This window comes from Maylandia zebra, linkage group LG14 (assembly GCF_041146795.1).
Source record: "Maylandia zebra isolate NMK-2024a linkage group LG14, Mzebra_GT3a, whole genome shotgun sequence".
Lineage (NCBI taxonomy): Eukaryota > Metazoa > Chordata > Actinopteri > Cichliformes > Cichlidae > Maylandia > Maylandia zebra.
Window position 1 is genome coordinate 572,294 of NC_135180.1, and position 19,105 is coordinate 591,398.

At 47.0% G+C, this 19,105-nt stretch overlaps 1 protein-coding gene across 5 annotated transcripts in view; it reads left to right on the forward strand.

Annotated features, from left to right (window-relative positions):
* Positions 1 to 19,105, forward strand: part of phldb1b (pleckstrin homology-like domain, family B, member 1b) — a 90,689-nt gene that overhangs the window by 16,165 nt on the left and 55,419 nt on the right. The window lies entirely within an intron of this gene.

Consider the following 19,105-nt stretch of genomic DNA (forward strand, 5'->3'; position numbering starts at 1 on the left):
CTCTTGGCGGCTCTGGTATTTAGTCAATGGTTTTATTGAATCTTTCTTGATTTTGTTACAAAATTTATAAATTTACATTTATAATAATCCTAATGTATAAAAACAGTTTCTCTGACAGCTTATAGATACTTTAAGGATATTTATTATAAATTCGAAGGATTGTGTTATTTTTACTCCTTCCCAAATACCTTTCTTATTTTTCCCCTTCCTTGCTTCTTGATTGGTTACTGAAAGCATAGCATAGCAGCATAGATCCTCATAGAGACAAATGCACGATGAGAATTAAATCAATATTTTGCTAGTGACAGTGTTGGCAAGAAGGTAAGCTAAGTTAGCTTTCTGCTGTGCTGGGAAGTCAACTTTAGCATTAAAGCTAATGTTACCTAACCTTGGCATTAAAGCTAAAGTTGGCTAACCTTAGCATTAAAGCTAAAGTTGGCTAACCTTAGCATTAAAGCTAAAGTTGGCTAACCTTGGCATTAAAGCTAAAGTTGGTTAACCTTGGCATTAAAGCTAAAGTTGGTTAACCTTGGCATTAAAGCTAAAGTTGGCTAAGGTTAGCCAACTTTAGCTTTAATGCTAACCTTGGCATTAGAGCTAAGGTTAGCTAACATTAGCATTAAAAAAAATTCAGTTTTATGAAGGAAATTAAAAGCGACGCTCTAATTTGTGAAGGATAAGTTGCTTCGTTTTTGAAATCGAAACTGTTATTTATGGGTAATGTTAGCTAATGCTGGGCATCTGCTAAATCTAACAAATTATAAATGATCTAAAAATACTGTCCTTCATTTCATAGATGGTATTTCATTTGCGAATCATGTTGCTCTGTTTGATAAAGATTGCTGGTCATGTGCTTTTTGAGCTGACTGAGATTATAAATGTATGTGATGTCATCTTGGGCCAATGTTTACCGTTTCTCGTGTGCTCTGTAACCCACTGAAGTGTTGTACAGGTTTGTTAGAGAGTGGGGTTGTAGTCCCGTTGTGGACGGAGCTGATGGTGTTTGCAGTAAGTGTCCTCGCTGCTGAAGTGTAGCCATAATTAAAGCTGATTCAGCACTTTCAAAGCTCCTTCACTGTTGGCTGTTTCTTTGTGACTGTTCTGCAGGGTGCAGAGCACTCACTGTGATGAAGCCAGTGATTATGCAGATTGTCTCTGCAGTGCTGAGGGAGAAATCGTTCTCTGTCCAGGTAATCAATCTCAGTCACTCATGTATGCACACACTTCCAATCGCCCGTCCTTTAACTGGAGGCAGTTGTAATTATGAAAAGTGCCAATGTGTTAGATTTCCCCGGACTGTGTTGGAAGGCTACCTCCCCATTAAAGCGATCTCAGTTTCTACCACAGCTTGTTTTGCTGAGCGTAGCCTTTGGTTGGTTTTTGGAAGAATCCCTGCCTTTCCCAGGTCACAGGGTTCCTCTGAACGAGGGAAAGAAGGAAATACTGCCGCGTTTTAAAAAAAGCTACGTACTGTGTGTTAGTGCTGCACATGAAGCCAGCCCTCAGCCAAGCCGCTGCTAATGAAGTGTTGGTGACTGACTGATGGAAAGTGAAAGAGAGCTGGGAAGGACGTGGCTCGGTGCTGTGCTGCTATTTACATCAAACACATCTGCATATTTCCTAAAACTGTGAAACCTTTGAAATGGTGCAGCGCAGCCAACATTTCCTGAAGAGGATCAACATCATCAAGGCTTTGCTGAACAGTTTGCTATTTAACCCCAATAATTTGTTTTGCATATGAAACCGGAGGAGTTGTACTTACATCTTATGCCATCAGCTTGTCCTCGGTCACGGTTTCCTTCCACATAAAGCTTTGCAAAAAAACACTTGCAGCAACAAAAACATAATAATCCAGAAACACGCTTTGCCGATCCGATCAGCTGTTCGTAACACTTCCTACATTGGAATAGACGTCAGCGCGAACTATCGCATGTCCACTATTACCTGCCCGAAACCGGAAGTGATGTCATTTTTGCGGAAAATGTAGTTTTTAACCTTTGGGGCCTTATAAGCCGGTACTGGTGTTTTTAAAAGTCATGTTTGACTTCATGCTTCTCTGAATAGTTGCTGGGATGCTTAGAACTCAAATTGCGCTGCTGAAAATAGTTTATTTTGATGCACATGCTGTTTTTTTTGCAAATTTGCATTATAAGATTTATTTTTGTTTTTCCTGCAGAATATAAAAATTGGTGTATCTCAAAAATAAAACTATGAAGACACTCAAAATAAATTTCCTGGTGTTGGAAACTATTTTATGCAACTTTTTTGTATTTAAAGTTTTGAGGGATAAACCTCTGAAATGTCTCTAAGTAGAAATATATGTAAAAAAACAATTTTCAATTTGTAGTTTATTGCACTTTTTTGCAATTTATGTAGTTACTATGGACTTAATGCATACATATTATTAAACTTTGGGCTATAACAGTTGTATTGATGTTTAGCAACTTGAAATGCTCCCCAAAATGGAACTACAGCATGTAAAAATATGGAGTAAGCTCTGGCGGACTTGGCTCTATGGTGGGTCCTAAAGGGTTAAAGACGCCGTGAAAGAAGGTAGCTGACCATGTGTTGACCGTCCGATTGGGATCTGGGATGCGGGGCCTCCCTGCTGCTGCGGAGCCTGGGGCGGTCTGCTTGCCTCCACCCCGGGGGAAAGGGTAACATCTCCTGGGTCTAGGTGCCGTTTCCCCCTCCAGGGGTGAGGGTACCTGGACCTGGGCTATAGAGTTTGTTTGGGGAGTGTGATTGTGTGTCCATTTATGTCTATCCCTACGTTGGGTGAGTGCTGAGTGTTTGTATATGTGTGCATGAGGGTGGGAATGCATGTTTGTGTCTGTGTGTGCCTGTTTGTCTGTGTCTATATGTCAGGTCGGGTCTTACACTCCACCTCTCTGGGAACTCCCAGGCCCTCCAAGGCCTATCTCCCCTCACCACACTCCCTGCCGGTGACTGATGCCCTCAGGGGTCAGTGCGTTGGTGGTTCTTGGTGTCCGGGGCTGGGCGCTCAGGTATGTACCAGCTCACTCCCGGTGACTACTTGGCGGGGCCTGGCGCCTGTTGCTCGGTCAGGCCTCTTCCGGGGCAAAGGGGGCCCTCGGGCCTCCGGCCTCTGGGCCTGTGGCTCGGTTCACTCTGGCACAGCTGGCTGCCGGCAGAGCCGGCGGGCACGCCACTGCAACCCCCTCTGGCTTCTGTTCCATGGCTACTGGGTGACCCCTCGTCTGGGGCTCTCCTCAGCTCTTCCCAGGAGGGTGGCACAGATGCCCCTCCGGTGGTCCTCCTTGGGCTCTCGCTCTCTGGGGCCTCTGGATGTCTGGGGCCTGGATCTCCTCCATGCCTGCTTCATGCCCTGGGGGACGGGGCTATGGGTCTCTACACTCTCTAGCAGACCATTACATGGAGAAACTTTTCGAATACAAGTGCGCTGATCCACACAGGTGTGCACACGGGTGTGCACAGACATAAACTACACCTCTATTGGCTGCTATTTCCAAGCACATTGTGCGCTGTCGGTCCTGCTTGCTACACAACAATATTCAATATTTAGAATAGAATAGAATTAGAATAGAATAGAATTCAACTTTATTGTCATTGCACATGCACAGGTACAGGGCAACGAAATGCAGTTTGCATCCATCCAGAAGTGCTTTAGTGATATAGATATATTACAATATATATTAGCAATAGTATAGATATGTAAGTATATTACAGAAATGGGTCTATTATGGTATGTTATAATGTACACGGTATGAAGTATGTTGTGAATATGCTATAACTATAAGTATGTACAGGCTGTAGTGAGTACAAGCTATGTACAGGATATGAACAGGATATAAATATGAAAAACTATACAGAATATGAAATGAAATAAATAACTTTACAGAAATCTGAGATTTACAGCTATACAGAAATGTGAACTATGGAAGTTGTAAACAGTTGTAGAATTAAAGATTATCGAATGTACAGAATGATTATTTACACAGAGCTATACAGTAGTGCAGTTAAGATAAGTGAGGGTGTAGATAATTTCTACAGAGGCTATATAAAGTGCTAGTGGTTGTGAGTGGTGGTTCAGTCCATGTTATTATTGTGTTTGAGGGTACAGTTGTCCATTGTGGGTGTGTGTATGTTCAGTCCATATGTTAACGTGGGTCAGATGTCAGGAGGCAGAGTTCAGGAGTCTGACAGCTGTGGGGAAGAAGCTGTTCCGGTACCTGGTGGTCTTAGTCCGGAGGCTCCTGTGGCGCCTCCCAGAGGGCAGGAGGGTGAAGAGTCCATGTGATGGGTGACTGGGGTCTTTGATGATTTTCCCAGCCCTTTTCAGACACCGCTTCCTGTAGATGTCTTTTATGGCAGGAAGTGGTGCTCTGGTGATGCGCTGGGCAGTTTTCACGACCCTCTGCAACGCCTTCCGGTCCGAGGCAGAGCAGTTCCCGTACCAGACTGTTATACAGTTGGTCAGGATGCTCTCGATGGTGCAATGATAGAAGTTCACCAGGATGTCTGAGGACAGGTGGTTCTTCCTCAGAGTCCTCAAGAAGAAGAGGCGCTGATGAGCCTTCTTGACCAGCTTGGAGCAGTTGGTCGTCCAGGTGAGATCCTCGGAGATGTGGACTCCCAGGAACTTGAAGCTGCTCACACGCTCCACAGCCGTCCCCTTAATGTGGATGGGTGGATGTGGGTCAGCATTCCTCCTGTAGTCCACGATGAGCTCCTTGGTCTTCTCGGTGTTAAGCAGCAGGTTGTTTGTGTCGCACCACTCAGCCAGACGATCCACCTCCTCCCTGTAGGCGGCCTCATCGTTGTCACTGATGAGGCCAATCACCGTGGTGTCATCTGCAAACTTAATGATGGTGTTGGAACCATCAGCAGGTCTGCAGTCGTGGGTGAAGAGGGAGTAGAGGAAAGGGCTCATCACACAGCCTTGTGGTACACCGGTGTTCATTGTGATGGTAGATGAGCAGTGGTTATCCAGCCGGACATGTTGGGGGCGGTTGGTCAGGAAGTCCAGTAACCATTTGCAGATGAGGGAACTGATGCCCAGGTCTGTCAGTTTCTTGATGAGTTGTGAGGGGTGGATTGTATTGAATGCTGAACTGAAGTCTATAAACAGCATTCTGGTGTAGGTGTTGTTGTTGTCCAGGTGTGAGAGGACAGAGTGCATTGCGATGGAGACTGCATCCTCTGTGCTCCTGTTCTGGCGGTATGCGAATTGGTGGGGGTCCAGGGTGGGGGGGAGACAGGATTTGAAGTGTGCTAGGACCAGCTGCTCTAAGCACTTAGTGATGATGGGGGTGAGTGCTACTGGGCGGTAGTCATTGAGGCAAGATGGGTTGGAGTTTTTGGGTATCGGGACGATGGAGGTGGATTTGAAGCAGGCCGGTACCACAGCGTGGGCCAAGGACAGATTGAATATGTCTGTGAGCACTCCTGCAAGCTCCCCAGAACACGCTCTGAGAACACGCCCGGGGATGCCATCGGGACCTGCAGCCTTGTGGACATTGATCCTGCTCAGCACCGCTCCTACATCGGTGGGGGAGAGAGTCAGAGGTTGGTGGTCTGGCGTCATGTCTGCTTTGGTTGTGGTTGTGGGGTTCCCTCGCTCAAAACGAGCATAAAAGTTGTTGAGCTCGTTGAGGAAGGAGACATCAGAGGATGCGGGGGAGGGTTTGGTGGTCCTGTAGTCTGTAATGGTCTGGAGTCCTTGCCACATGCGTCGGGGGTTGGAGTTGGAGAAGTGTTCTTCTACCTTCTTTTTGTAATGGTGTTTGGCTTTTTTGATGCCCTTCTTTAGATTAGCCCTGGCTGTGCTGTAGGCGTGTGCATCTCCTGACCTAAAGGCGGTGTTGCGGGCCTTCAGGAGGAGACGAACATCCCGGTTCATCCAAGGCTTCTGGTTGGGGTACATGGTGATCCGTTTCTGGGTGGTGACACTGTCTGTGGTTTCGGAGATGTAATCCAGTACAGATGAGGCGTACTGGTCCAGGTCTGTGTGGGTGAACATATTCCAGTCTGTGTTTTTAAATCTGTCCTGGAGCGCTGCGTCTGTCCCCTCTGGCCACACTTTAATTGTCCTCACAGCAGGTTTCACACGTTGGATGAGTGGTGAATACCGAGGTGTGAGGAACAGGGAGAGATGGTCCGATTGTCCAATGTGGGGGAGGGGTGTGGCTTTGTAGGCTCCAGCCAGGTTGGAATACACATGGTCTAAAGTCTTGTCTCCTCTGGTGTGGCAGGAGACATGTTGGTGGAATCTGGGGAGGACTGTCTTTAAGTTGGTGTGGTTGAAGTCGCCAGCAACAATAAAAGCAGCCTCGGGGTGTTTATTCTGGTGTTTGTTAATGGCTGCAGAAAGTTCTTTCATGGCCAACCTAGCATTAGCGTCGGGGGGTATATACACGGCAGTGAGTATGATCGAAGTGAGTTCTCTGGGGAGATAATAAGGTCTGCATTTGACCATTAAAAACTCCGCATTAGGTGAGCAGTGACTCTCAGTAGTAGTGGAGTTCATGCACCAAGCATTGTTAATATAAATGCACAAACCTCCACCTCTGGTCTTGCCGGAGTCATCTGCTAGCCTGTCGGCTCGGTGTGTGTGGCGTCCTGCTAACTCGATAGCATTGTCCGGGCAGCTGTTGTTCAACCATGTTTCGGTGAAAAACATGACATTTGAGTCCATAATCCGTCTGTTGTTAGTGATGGAGAGCCGTATCTCATCCATTTTGTTTGCCAGAGAACGGACATTGGCGAGGAAAATACTGGGTAAAGGCAGCCGGTGTGGTGTTTTAGTATTTACTGCTGTTAGCCAGATTAACCTGATGGTGTTGTGTTTAGTATGTTGCTCTGTTTATTTGCTTGTTTTCTCTTCTTTCTCTTTTTAAGTGCCCTTTCTCACTGTCCCTCTTCCCTCCTGTTTTTCTTTTCCTTCATCTTTCTTTCCTATCACCTTTCCTATCCCTCAGTCATGTCTGTCCCGTCTGTAACAACTGAAAATAAAATAAAATAAATAATAACAACAAAGGTCGATCAAATGGACCAATACGGCAAGGCCATGATGATCCATTTGGCAAAGTAAATCCATTGGGTCTCCTTGTTGGTTTTCAGACAACAATTCTGACGGCTAAAGAACCAAATGGGACAGGCAAAGAAAAAGAAAAACACATATACAAACAAACAGGACACAGAACAGAAACATACATTTTTTACATATTTACATCATGGACAATAGTTACCAAAAACAGAGTACTGTACAGCAATTAAAATTAAATAAAATGAAATACAGATAAGAGGCAAACCCAGGTTGATAAAATAGTGCAGTTACAGCGCTGATGTAAACCTTTTGATTGTACAGTTAGTCAAAGGTGTTAAGTCTAATTGTTGAATGTTGTCATTGGGCTTCTTAAATTTGTAAGTCTGAGTTCAATCTATAGGATCAAGACATTCCTTTGTCCCTGACCACCTCTCCAGCCTCTCTGTGCTGGGGGAGGTTTTATTGCAGATACATCCTATCTGGAAGATCTGTTCCTTGTGATGTTGCTTCCTGCTTTTATGCAGGAAGTCATGCATACAGACACACACACACACACACACACACACACACACACACACACACACACACACACACACACACACACACACACGGTGCCTTGTCTTAGAACCATTGGGGGGTTTTACGGTGGGAGGTGCTTGTGCTGTGATGTGTATTGTAACAGTTTGTCAATAAATAGCTGCGAGGGAAGCTGCTCTTTGAAGGATTTTGGGCTGGACACAGGTTAGCAGCGTGAGCTCCAAGAGCTGGTTCTTGACCAAAGACTTCCCTCGCTAGCGGGTTGAAGATGTTCTGTTATGTCTTGTTTTCTTCATGATAAGTCTCTAAACTAGCGGGGCTTGTGGAAACACAGACCCAACAAAAGGGACACACACATTCACACACTCAGTGGACCACCACTGAGTGTGTGAATGTGTGGATAACTGGATATGTAAAGCGCTTTGGGGTCCTTAGGGACTAGTAAGGTGCTATATAAATACAGGCCATTTACCATCTTGGCTCAGAGGAAAGCTGATCACCAAAGAGTTTGACCTTCATCACCCCTCAGTTCATCTTCCCTGTCACCCCAGCTAAGCAGGACTGTGGAGTCGTCCTGGGCCACCTGGGGACATACAAGTTTTGTTCTTGGAAATATTTCTGTGTCATTAGCATAATTCATGGCTAACGCTTGAAGATGAAGCTGCGGTCAGAAGGAGACCCATCCTGAAGTCTTTCCCTCAGAGCCCTTCTCGTCTAAGTAACAGACTGTGTGGTTTTAGGAGTGCTTCATTCCTCTGCGTGGTCAGGGTTCGGCCTCTCTGCTGCCTCATTAATCATCCCACCCTGTGCTGTGTTCAGTATGAGGAAGGAAGGTCTGTTAGCGGTGGAGATGAGATGGAAAGCCTCGGCGTTCGGGTGGAGGCTGGCGTTTGAGAGCAGACAGTAGAGATAAGCTCGTGTCCTGCTCGTTCTTTTTGCCGAGTGATCCAAAGTTTGACGTCTCCCAGAGGAACATTTGTCGTTCCTTTTTATTGGCTTTGCAATGAGCCTAAATTACCATTGGTTCCTGTAGCTGCCCAATGAAGCGCAGCACTTTGTCAGTGTCACCGTGTGGCTGCTCCATATGGAGCGTGATGTATCGCCCTGACTCGCCCCAGCTCGTCTGCACTGAGTGGGATCCACGGCCCGTTTAGAGCATCTGTGTAAACCTCACCCGGGTGAATGCTTCTCGTGTCCCTGGATCATAAATCTGTACCTGTTTGGTGGAGGACCATCTGATGCTCCACACAGCGGGAGCATCCCTCCGATGAGAAGCTGCACTGAAGTGCTGATTGGCACAGAGAGAGTTCTCGTCATGGACTTCACCGGCAGCGTTTCAGCAGATGGAGCGGTTTGGTAAATGTCACATCACTTCTGCTTTGGGATTCAGGAATAAATGAGGACAAACTTCCCTTTAAAGGTCGTCGTCTCTTCATCCCTGGAAATGTCAGCGTGCTCGGGTTATTGTTAAATGAACAGATGTTTGTCACAGCAGGGTTCTGACATGAAACGGAGACACACACGCGTGGTTGGGAACACGTGTGTTTACTATGTCATGTATGTGAGCGTGGAAAACGCTCTGTTGGGACATAAAGAGCCAGAAACAGAAGACGGAGACATCACTGACCGGGACCAGACGGAGCGAGCACGTCTGTCCCATACCGGCTCCTCCCCTGTTAAATCCTCACACACGGAGTGTTGAGTTATCAGACCCCACTCGCCCTGACAATAAAGACCAGCCCAGTAAAGCTTACCTGTTGTTCCCAGAGTACTTAATGGGAGGCAGTTCAGTTTTCAGGCCCCTCCTCTGTGGACTTCCAGTTTGGATTCAGGAGACAGACACTATCTGAAGTGAGGAGGATTATTTCCATGAGTCTAATGTGAGCATCCACAGTGTAAACCAGTATAAATGAAGAACAATAAGGAAACCATAGATGTGCCTAAACTGGGAATCACTGGGTGAATGTGAAAGTTTCACAGGTCGATTATTAGCCACTCCTCTGATAGACAATGCTGTCATGTTTCTTATCCTGCACAGAGTCAGAGCTTCCAGTGCATTCAGCATGACAGCCCACTCCCACAGTGGGACAAGCCTGCCACTGTTTCTGAACGCTCATCTATGAACTGTGTGATCTCTGTCGGGCTGATCCTGGGCAGCCTCTCACACACACAGACTCACACACACAGACGCACAGACACAGACTCACAGACACAGACGCACACACACAGACGCACAGACGTACGCGCACACAGACGCGCGCACACAGACGTACGCACACACAGACGCACACACACAGACGTACGCACACACAGACGCACGCACACACAGACGTATGCACACACAGACGCACACACACAGACGCACGCACACACAGACTCACAGACACAGACGTACGCACACACAGACGCGCACACACACAGACGCACGCACACAGACGCACGCACACACAGACTCACAGACACAGACGTACGCACACACAGACGCACGCACACACAGACTCACAGACACAGACGTACGCACACACAGACGCGCACACACACAGACGCACGCACACAGACGCACGCACACAGACGCACGCACACACAGACTCACAGACACAGACGTACGCACACACAGACGTACGCACACACAGACGCGCACACACACAGAAGCACGCACACAGACGCACGCACACACAGACTCACAGACACAGACGTACGCACACACAGACGTACGCACACACAGACGTACGCACACACAGACGTACGCACACACAGACGCACACACAGACGCGCACACAGACGCACATACAGACGTACGCACACACAGACGTACGCACACACAGACGTACGCACACACACGCACGCACACAGACGCACGCACACAGACGCACGCACACACAGACTCACAGACACAGACGTACGCACACACAGACGTACGCACACACAGACGCGCACACACACAGACGCACGCACACAGACGCACGCACACAGACACACGCGCACACAGACGCACGCACACAGACGCACGCACACAGATGCACGCACACAGACGCACGCACGCACACACACAGACGCACGCGCACACAGACACGCACGCACACAGACGCACGCACACACAGACTCACAGACACAGACGTACGCACACACAGACGCACGCACACACACAGACGCGCGCACACACACAGACGCGCGCACACACACACAGACACGCACGGACACACGCAGACAGACAGACGCGCACACACACAGTCAATGCCAGCAGAGGTTAGTGCTGAGAGACCGAGGAGGAGAAACATGTCCTCTTGTCCATCACACTCCAGCAGCCTCTGCATCACCGTGTCCATCACCGTGTCCCGTATGTCCACATGTCCACGGGACAGCCCCACACTGGTGGGATTTATTCACAGTCTGTGGCAGTTAGTGGTCTCACAGGCATGTGTGCAGCCTGTCCGGGTGTCGTCCATGACAAACCAGTGAGCTGTCCTTTACATCCTGTAAAGTTGGCTTCCTCTCAGCCTGAGCTGGGCGTGGATGTGTGGAGGTCTCCATATCGCAGTGGTGGCACTCAGAGTCCTGGACTGAGCAAAGATGGAGCTAGAAGTACAACTGCAGCCTTAGCAGAACTTGTTCTGGACATGAACTGGTGACCATTAGAATTCAAATCCAGTGAAATCATTTTCCAAAACGTGCTGAGGTAAAAGTCTCCTGATGGGCAGTGAGGCTCGCTTTGAACAGGAATGTGGTTTTTGGAGTTTAGACTAACAGTGACGCCATGTTTCATGGACCAACTGTTATAGCTGATTACAAACACCAAACCCTGACAGCTATAAAAGATTAAATCCACTCTGCACATCTGCTGTCCTAATGTCAACTTCACAGTAAGAAAAAGACGTTGAATATCAGTTGTCCTGTATAAAACGGGCCTTTGTGGCATGACGATGCCCTTTAACACAACAGCTTCACTTATGATTGAGTCAGTGAAATTGTGTCGCCCTACATGTTATTGATATTTTTGCTTATTTGATCAGAATCAGAAACTTTATTGTCATTGTCATGAGAACAACGAAATGAAGAATGGTCCCCGATCATTGCATCATCCCTAGCAATATCAAAATATAAATAAAACAATAAAATTCAATAAATAAAATAGATAGAATACTTAAAATACTAATAAGATGTAACAGTAAAACATTCACATACATTCCCACACACATGCTTCAGACCGTGCATAGATTAACACAAGAGTGGCGTGATGGACATTTTTTTGTAGTATTCAGATGTGTTATTGCAGTTGGATAACAGCTGTGTTTGAGTCTATTAGTCCTTGCTCTGATTGCCCTGTACCGTCTGCCTGAGGGCAACAGTTCGAACAGGGAGTGGCCAGGATGTGAGGTGTCTTTTATGATGTTTCGGGCCTTTTTAAAACAGTGGGCATTGTGTAGAACTTCCAGTGTGGGGAGAGGGCAGCCAGTGATCTTTTGGGCGGTGTTAATGATCCCTTGGAGTGCTTTCCTCTGAGCCCCTGTGCAGCTAGTGTACCAAATACATATGCAGTAAGTTAGAACACTCTCAATGGTGGCTCTGTAGAAGGACACCAGCAGTCTCTGTATGATGTTATTCCTCCTGAGAAGGAAGTACAGTCTCTGTTGGGCCTTTTTCAGCAGCTCGGAGGTGTTCACACTCCAGGAAAGGTTCTCCTCTATATTGACTCCCAGGAAGCGGAAGCTTGCCACCCTTTCTACACAGTCCCCATTTATGAATAGTGGTTGGATCTCTGCCTTTTTCCTTCTGAAGTCTATTATGAGTTCTTTGGTTTTTGAAGTGTTGAGGAGGAGGTTATTGGCCTTACACCATGACGTCAGCTGCTCCACCTCGTCTCTGTACGTAGACTCGTCTCCCTTGGAAATGAGCCCCACCACTGTGGTGTCATCTGCAAATTTCACAAAGATGTTGCTGTGGTGGATCACAGTGGTTAGAGCATTCAAACTGGAATCACATATTTTGGGTATTTTTGTCTGCTGTGTGCTGAGCTAGCTAAGATGCTCAAACAGTTTGTCACTAACAGGTTGTCGTTCTGAGATTACGTGCTACTAGAGCTGCACAGTTTATCAAAGTTGAATCTTAATCACAATTTTGTATTTTAACAGTTAAATAAGCTGTTTGAGTGACAGTTAAATGAAAGCCGTGCTATTAAAAACACAAAGTCAGAGTAAATCTCACACTGTCAGACGTACATAAGCAGCAGGCGAGGAGCTTACACCCTAAAGCGAGAATCATCCTTAATAACTGCACAACTAATTCAGCTGGCTCACACCACAAACTGCAGTGAGACTAATGCATTAAGGCCAAGAACAACAAAGCAGTGGCTGCTAATGTGAATCATCCAGCATGAACTCAGGCATAAACCTGACTCTGTACATCGTATCTCACAAAGACACACTGTAATCACTAATGTGGCCACATTCCATTTAGCCACAGATGTTTGCCCATGAAACACAGTGAGTAATAAAGGCCCCATGATGACGGTAAACATACTACACAAAAGATATGTTATCACCTCCAAAGTGGCCAAACCAGCAAAATGTGGCAGTGGGACAAACAGAGGTCTGTGACAGCCGTCGAGTCCTCTGCTATTAGTTCTGTTCACATCTGACATAAAGGTGAAACACTTCAATATTCATTTCTAAAGATAAATCAGCACATCGAAACTGAATAAAGCTGAAACTGGTGCCCTGTTGGTTTCAGTAAGTGTTGATTTAGCATTTGCTAATTAGCATAGCCAAGGCTCGGAAAATGCTAATACCTTATGTTTTCTAGCTTAGATATTTTCCATGTCCAATCCAATAGCTAACCACCAAAATACAGCACACTAGCACATATTTAATACTGATTAAATTCTAAGAGCAGGACTGTATAAGCAGTAAGTATGTTAAAGAAATGTTGTTATTGCAGCTAGCTGTTAGCCTCAGTCGTCACTGTTGTTCCAATCAACACAGAACTCCTGCGTGAAAACGAGGCCGCAGAGGCATCACCAAACCCTTGTAGGCTCAGAGTGAGTGATGACTGTGTCACCACAGTGTCAGATACATGCCTCTTCAAGCTACATTGTTTTAACCAGGAGCTTCCTAAATGCCTAAGTTGATGTTCACCAGGGAGATCATGTTCGTGCAAGTCAGAGGAAGGGGTGTGATTCAGTGAAAGTGGACAGAATCCAGAGGACACAACAGGGAGGCAGAAAAGTCGGATAAGCGCTGAAGTTGTGGAGCGCGTGAAGGCATGGAGGCTCAGCCGACGTGGCTCTGAGGGCCGCACCAGCAGCGTACTGACGGCTGCTTTTAAACGTCCTTTTCAGCGAGTTCTTGTGTTTCCTCGTTCGTGACTAGACTGAGGGTGCACTCATTATCCTGCAAATACTGAACTGTGCAAAATACCAAAACTATGCAGAGGACGGTGTTGTAACACTGGTGGAAACAGAGACGGGTGGCAGAAATAAATACTAATGTGAATCAGCACAGTTCTGCTCTTGGACTGCTAATCCACCCCCACTGCTGCTGTTCCACCTCAGACACTTCACACCTCCTCTATTCACCCTGCTCACTCCTCCCCACCCCCAACAACAGCATCCAATACACACTCAACACAAGGCTCCAGCCTGTCTCTCTCAACCACCCAGGTTAGGAGGGAACTGAGGAGGATTAATGGCAAGAAGGCAGCGGGTCCAGATGGCATCAGCTCGAGGGTCGTCAGGTCCTGCGCGGACCAACTGTGTGGGGTGATGGAGCACCTCTTCAACCTGAGCCTGAGGTTGGGAAGAGTCCCACAGCTCTGGAAAACCTCCTGTGTTGTACCAGTGCCAAAGACTTCACGCCCCAAGGACCTCAACAGCTACAGGCCGGTGGCTCTGACATCCCACCTGATGAAGACCCTGGAGCGGTTGGTCCTGGCTCAGCTTCGGCGCCTAATAAGCTCATCACTGGACCCACTTCAGTTTGCCTACCAGCCTGGCATTGGAGCGGATGATGCCGTCATTCACCTCCTACATCGTTCCCTCGCTCACCTGGAGACCGCTGGAAGCACTGTGAGAATCATGTTCTTTGATTTCTCCAGTGCCTTCAACACCATTCTTCCCTCGGTTCTAAAGGACAAGCTGGTGAACTCTGGAGTGGACCATCACCTCACTACCTGGATCCTGGACTACCTCACCGACCGACCACAGTATGTGAGGACTCAGGGCTGTGTGTCGGACAGGGTCGTCTGCAGTACGGGGGCCCCACAGGGAACGGTTCTGGCTCCGTTCCTCTTCACCATCTACACTGCAGACTTCTCCCACAATTCCACCCAGTGCTTCCTGCAGAAGTTCTCTGATGACTCTGCAATAGTCGGCCTCATCACTGATGGGGACGACAAGGAGTACAGAGGACTGACTCAAGACTTTGTGGACTGGTGCCAGCTGAACTACCTCCAGATCAACGCCAGTAAAACCAAGGAACTGGTGGTAGACTTCCGCAGGCACAAGCATTCTCCACTGCAACCACTGAACATCCAAGGTATGGACATTGAGGCTGTGGACAGCTACAGGTACCTTGGTGTTCATCTGAACAACAGACTGGACTGGACTCATAACTCAGACGCCCTCTACAGGAAAGGGCAGAGCAGGCTGTACCTGCTGCGGAGACTCAGGTCGTTTGGAGTGGAGGGCCCACTCCTGAAGACCTTCTATGACTCTGTTGTGGCTTCTGCTATCTTTTATGGTGTGGTCTGCTGGGGCGGCAGCATCTCTGCTGGGGACAGGAAGAGACTGAACAGGGTGATCCGAAGGGCCAGCTCTGTTCTAGGATGCCCTCTGGACCCAGTGGAGGTGGTGAGTGACAGGAGAACGGCGGCTAAGCTGTCATCCCTGATGGACAACATCTCCCACCCCATGCAGCAGACTGTGACAGCACTGAGCAGCTCCTTCAGTGGGCGACTGCGGCACCCACGGTGTGGGACGGAGAGATTTCGCAGGTCTTTCCTCCCCACTGCTGTCAGACTCCATAATAAAGACTTTAACTGATCAAGCACACACATCCATACATGTGCAATAATACTAAGTGCAATAATCCTTTCTGTCATCGTTGTGTTTTTACTCAGTTGTATATAGTATTTGTATTCTATTTTTATCTTATTGTATATTTATTTTATTTTATTCTACTGTATATAGTATTTTATTTTATTCTATTCTGTACAGTTGTGTACTGTATTTATTCTTATTGTATTCTAATTTTTGCCTCATAACTTTTGCACTGTCCACTTCCTGCTGTGACAAAACAAATTTCCCACGTGTGGGACTAATAAAGGTTATCTTATCTTATTTTATAGCACTAATATAAATATCATTATTAGCATTTAGCATCAACACGTTATTTTACAGTACAGGAATCATTTTTATTACAGGGACGATGCTTTCTATGTTTTTACATTGAAATTTAGTGTGTAAACGATTAGAGTATAACTGGTACTATTCATGCTGCAGTAGTTAAACAGGGATCTTCTGCCAAACAGCAACCTCCTGCAGTTCCTTTAATGGCCACTAGAGGCGGGTCCATAACCAGCAGCTAACAAAGCTTGCTGCATTAGCTGCTAGCTTAGCACTCCACCTTGCCATTCAAATGTGGCTGCTTCTGACGTTACAGTATTATTTCATGTAAAACATGAATGTTGACTTGACCACAGCATATACATCTATGCTTCTGCCATGTTCGAGTGGCTTACAGCCAGACTTTAATAGTTGTTACCAGCCTATGACATGCAAACGAGAAAAAGAGAAGTAAATGTATTCTAGGGCTGTAGCTGAAGGTTGGTGGTTCGATCCCCGTCTGCTCTAGTCTACATGCCAAATATCTTGGACAAGATGCTAACCCCAAGTTCCTCTGCGATGCGTCCATCAGAGTATGAATATTAGAAGCACTTGCATAGACAGTTGTAGAAGCGTGCTGTGTAAGAAGCAGTCCATGCACCGTTCTACACAGGTTGTTGTTTTTTGCGGTGGCATTGACCCCTCTGTGCTAAGCTCATGTTAGCAGCAGTCTGCACCTGTTTTCCATCAGGCCTCACCCACGGCTCAGGATGTAATCAGGTGTTTTTCCCCAGGCTGTCAGCGTGTGTGTCTCTCCATAATAAAAGGCCAATCTGGCTCTGTCGTCCATCACAGCAGCATTTCCTGTTTTTACCTCAGGCCTCACAACGACAGGCAGGGATCTTATCTCCGGCTGGCCTGGAAGACCTTTCCCTCGTCATGTCAGCAGGACATAATGATGCCGTATTGAGAAAACCATAAACGTGCGACTGCTGATCTGTTATCGGGCTCATGGCACATGAAGGAGCTGAATGAGTTCTGTGAATGATGTACTCTGATGTTCAAACCAGATAGGTGGATGTGATTGATATCACCACACAGAGCTGGGGAGTGTGTGGCGCTGGTTCCATCTGAGTGAAACGCTGCATCACACTGTAGCAGACACATTCACCCGAACACAGGACGGCTCTGAGTTTGGTGGACAAAGTCAAACAACCATTGCTGCACATTTTTACTCTGACAATGGAAATCTGTGTAAATGCATTAGACAGGCACCTGTTAGTCCTGAGCCACCTGGGAGCTGCAGAGTTCAGCAGGACTAGTGTTCGTTCAGTCTTTTCTAACACAGCATTTCACACATTAACTTGTGCAACAAGTGTCTCCTGGAGAAGAGTCCATTTGGTGATGGACGTCCTTTATAAGGCAGGACGCGGACCCCAGCCAGAACCTGCAGCAGGTTCAACTAATTCCAGTACAACCATTAAAAAGTGAGTGTGAGAGCAACACTGAGCTCTCACCAGGACACGGAGGTACCGCTGTGTTTAAAGCTTATTGGACTGCACTGTGATTCATACATTTTGTGACCGGCCCGTTAGCTTGTAGCGTGTTGCAGCTAGAATATAGCTGCTCAGGGCAATGGATGTGAATTTTGTGAAGTTTTCTTTATAGAATTATTCTGACCAGACTTTGTTTATCGTGGATCTGCTGAAATGGCATTTTATCATCTTATCTCTTTAATTGGACGTAGCTCCTGCAGAAACAGGATGTCAGGCAGAGGCAGATCAGATTGTTCTGCTGTGTAAACCGATGTGACGAGAAGTCAGACGTTTTGAAGTTGGGAACTATTTAGATATATTTTGAATCTTTGTAGTTCCGATGTGCCTTCCTGCTTCCCAGAAAGCAGAGAAACCGTCCTGACAGTTTGTACAGATGTGTCTCCTGAACTTGGACATGTCTCAGATCTTTTCTGTACTTTGTTTTCTGCAGTCTTCATCCAGCTATATCAGGTTTAAGTGTCATCAGTGGCCCGTTTGCACCGTGCCAGAGGACGGTGTGCCCTCTGCCCTGTGTGGATGATGGTTGAGTCAGCACAGCGTCTGTGAGCTCGTTCCTGATGCTGTCAGAACAACTCGGACGTCTCGTGTTCACCTTACTTACGTCTGTGTTGGCGATTCAAACGGTCATGTGCGCTCTGTGCTCAGACTGGATGCTGCTATGAGACGCATCAGCAGTTTCTCAGGGATAGTTTGTTTCCAGTCTCTGTGAGCGTTACGATGCTGCTCACGTCTGTATGTGAAATATTAGGAATGAGTCGGGCTGTGGTGGAAAGTCGCAGCATATTTATTAGTACACACACAGATATGCTTACTGTTTGTACTACTTTGTTCCTGTACTTCACTGCATGTCAAAGGAAATATATTTGAGGAAAATGTTGTTTACTTTTTAAATTTAGATTGGTGTTTATGTTCTACTCTGAGCCCCTCCCTGATGGCTGAACTTCTCACCCTATCTCTAAGGGAGAGGCCAGCCACCCTTCGGAGGAAGCTCATTTCTGCCGCTTGTATCCACGACCTCGTTCTTTCGGTCACTACCCACAGCTCGTGGCCATAGGTGAGGGTAGGGACGTAGATCGACCGGTAAATTGAGAGCTTCGCTTTTACTTCGCTGCTCCTCCACATCGAAAGGAGCCAGCTGAGGTGGTTCGGGCATCTGACAAGGATGCCCCCTGGGCGCGGTGTTCCAGCCATGTCCCACCGGGAGGAGGCCCCGGGGCAGACCCAGGACACGCTGGAGAGATTATATCTCTCGGCTGGCCTGGGAACGCCTTGGTGTTCCCCCGGACAAGCTGGAGGAGGTGGCTGGGGAGAGGGAGGTCTGGGCCTCTTTGCTTAGGCTGCTGCCCGGCCTCGGATAAAGTGGATGAAGATGGATGGATGATGGATGGTTTTTATGTTACCTAAGGAATTTGACACTTTAGCCTAGCTTAGCATAAAGACTGTAAATGTGGAATAAAACTATGCTGGCTCTTCCTAAATGGTTAGCAGTCCACTTCATTCCTGTAATGTTCATGTCTTAAATAAGACAGGAAACAGTCAGAAACTAAAAGTTGTTGGTTAGTGTGGGGAAGTGAGTATTTCTGCTAATGAATTGCTAAGCTAGCTCTTTATAGTCTTTAAATGAAGATTTGGTACTTGTTTTTGAGCTTTAGCATCATATTAGCA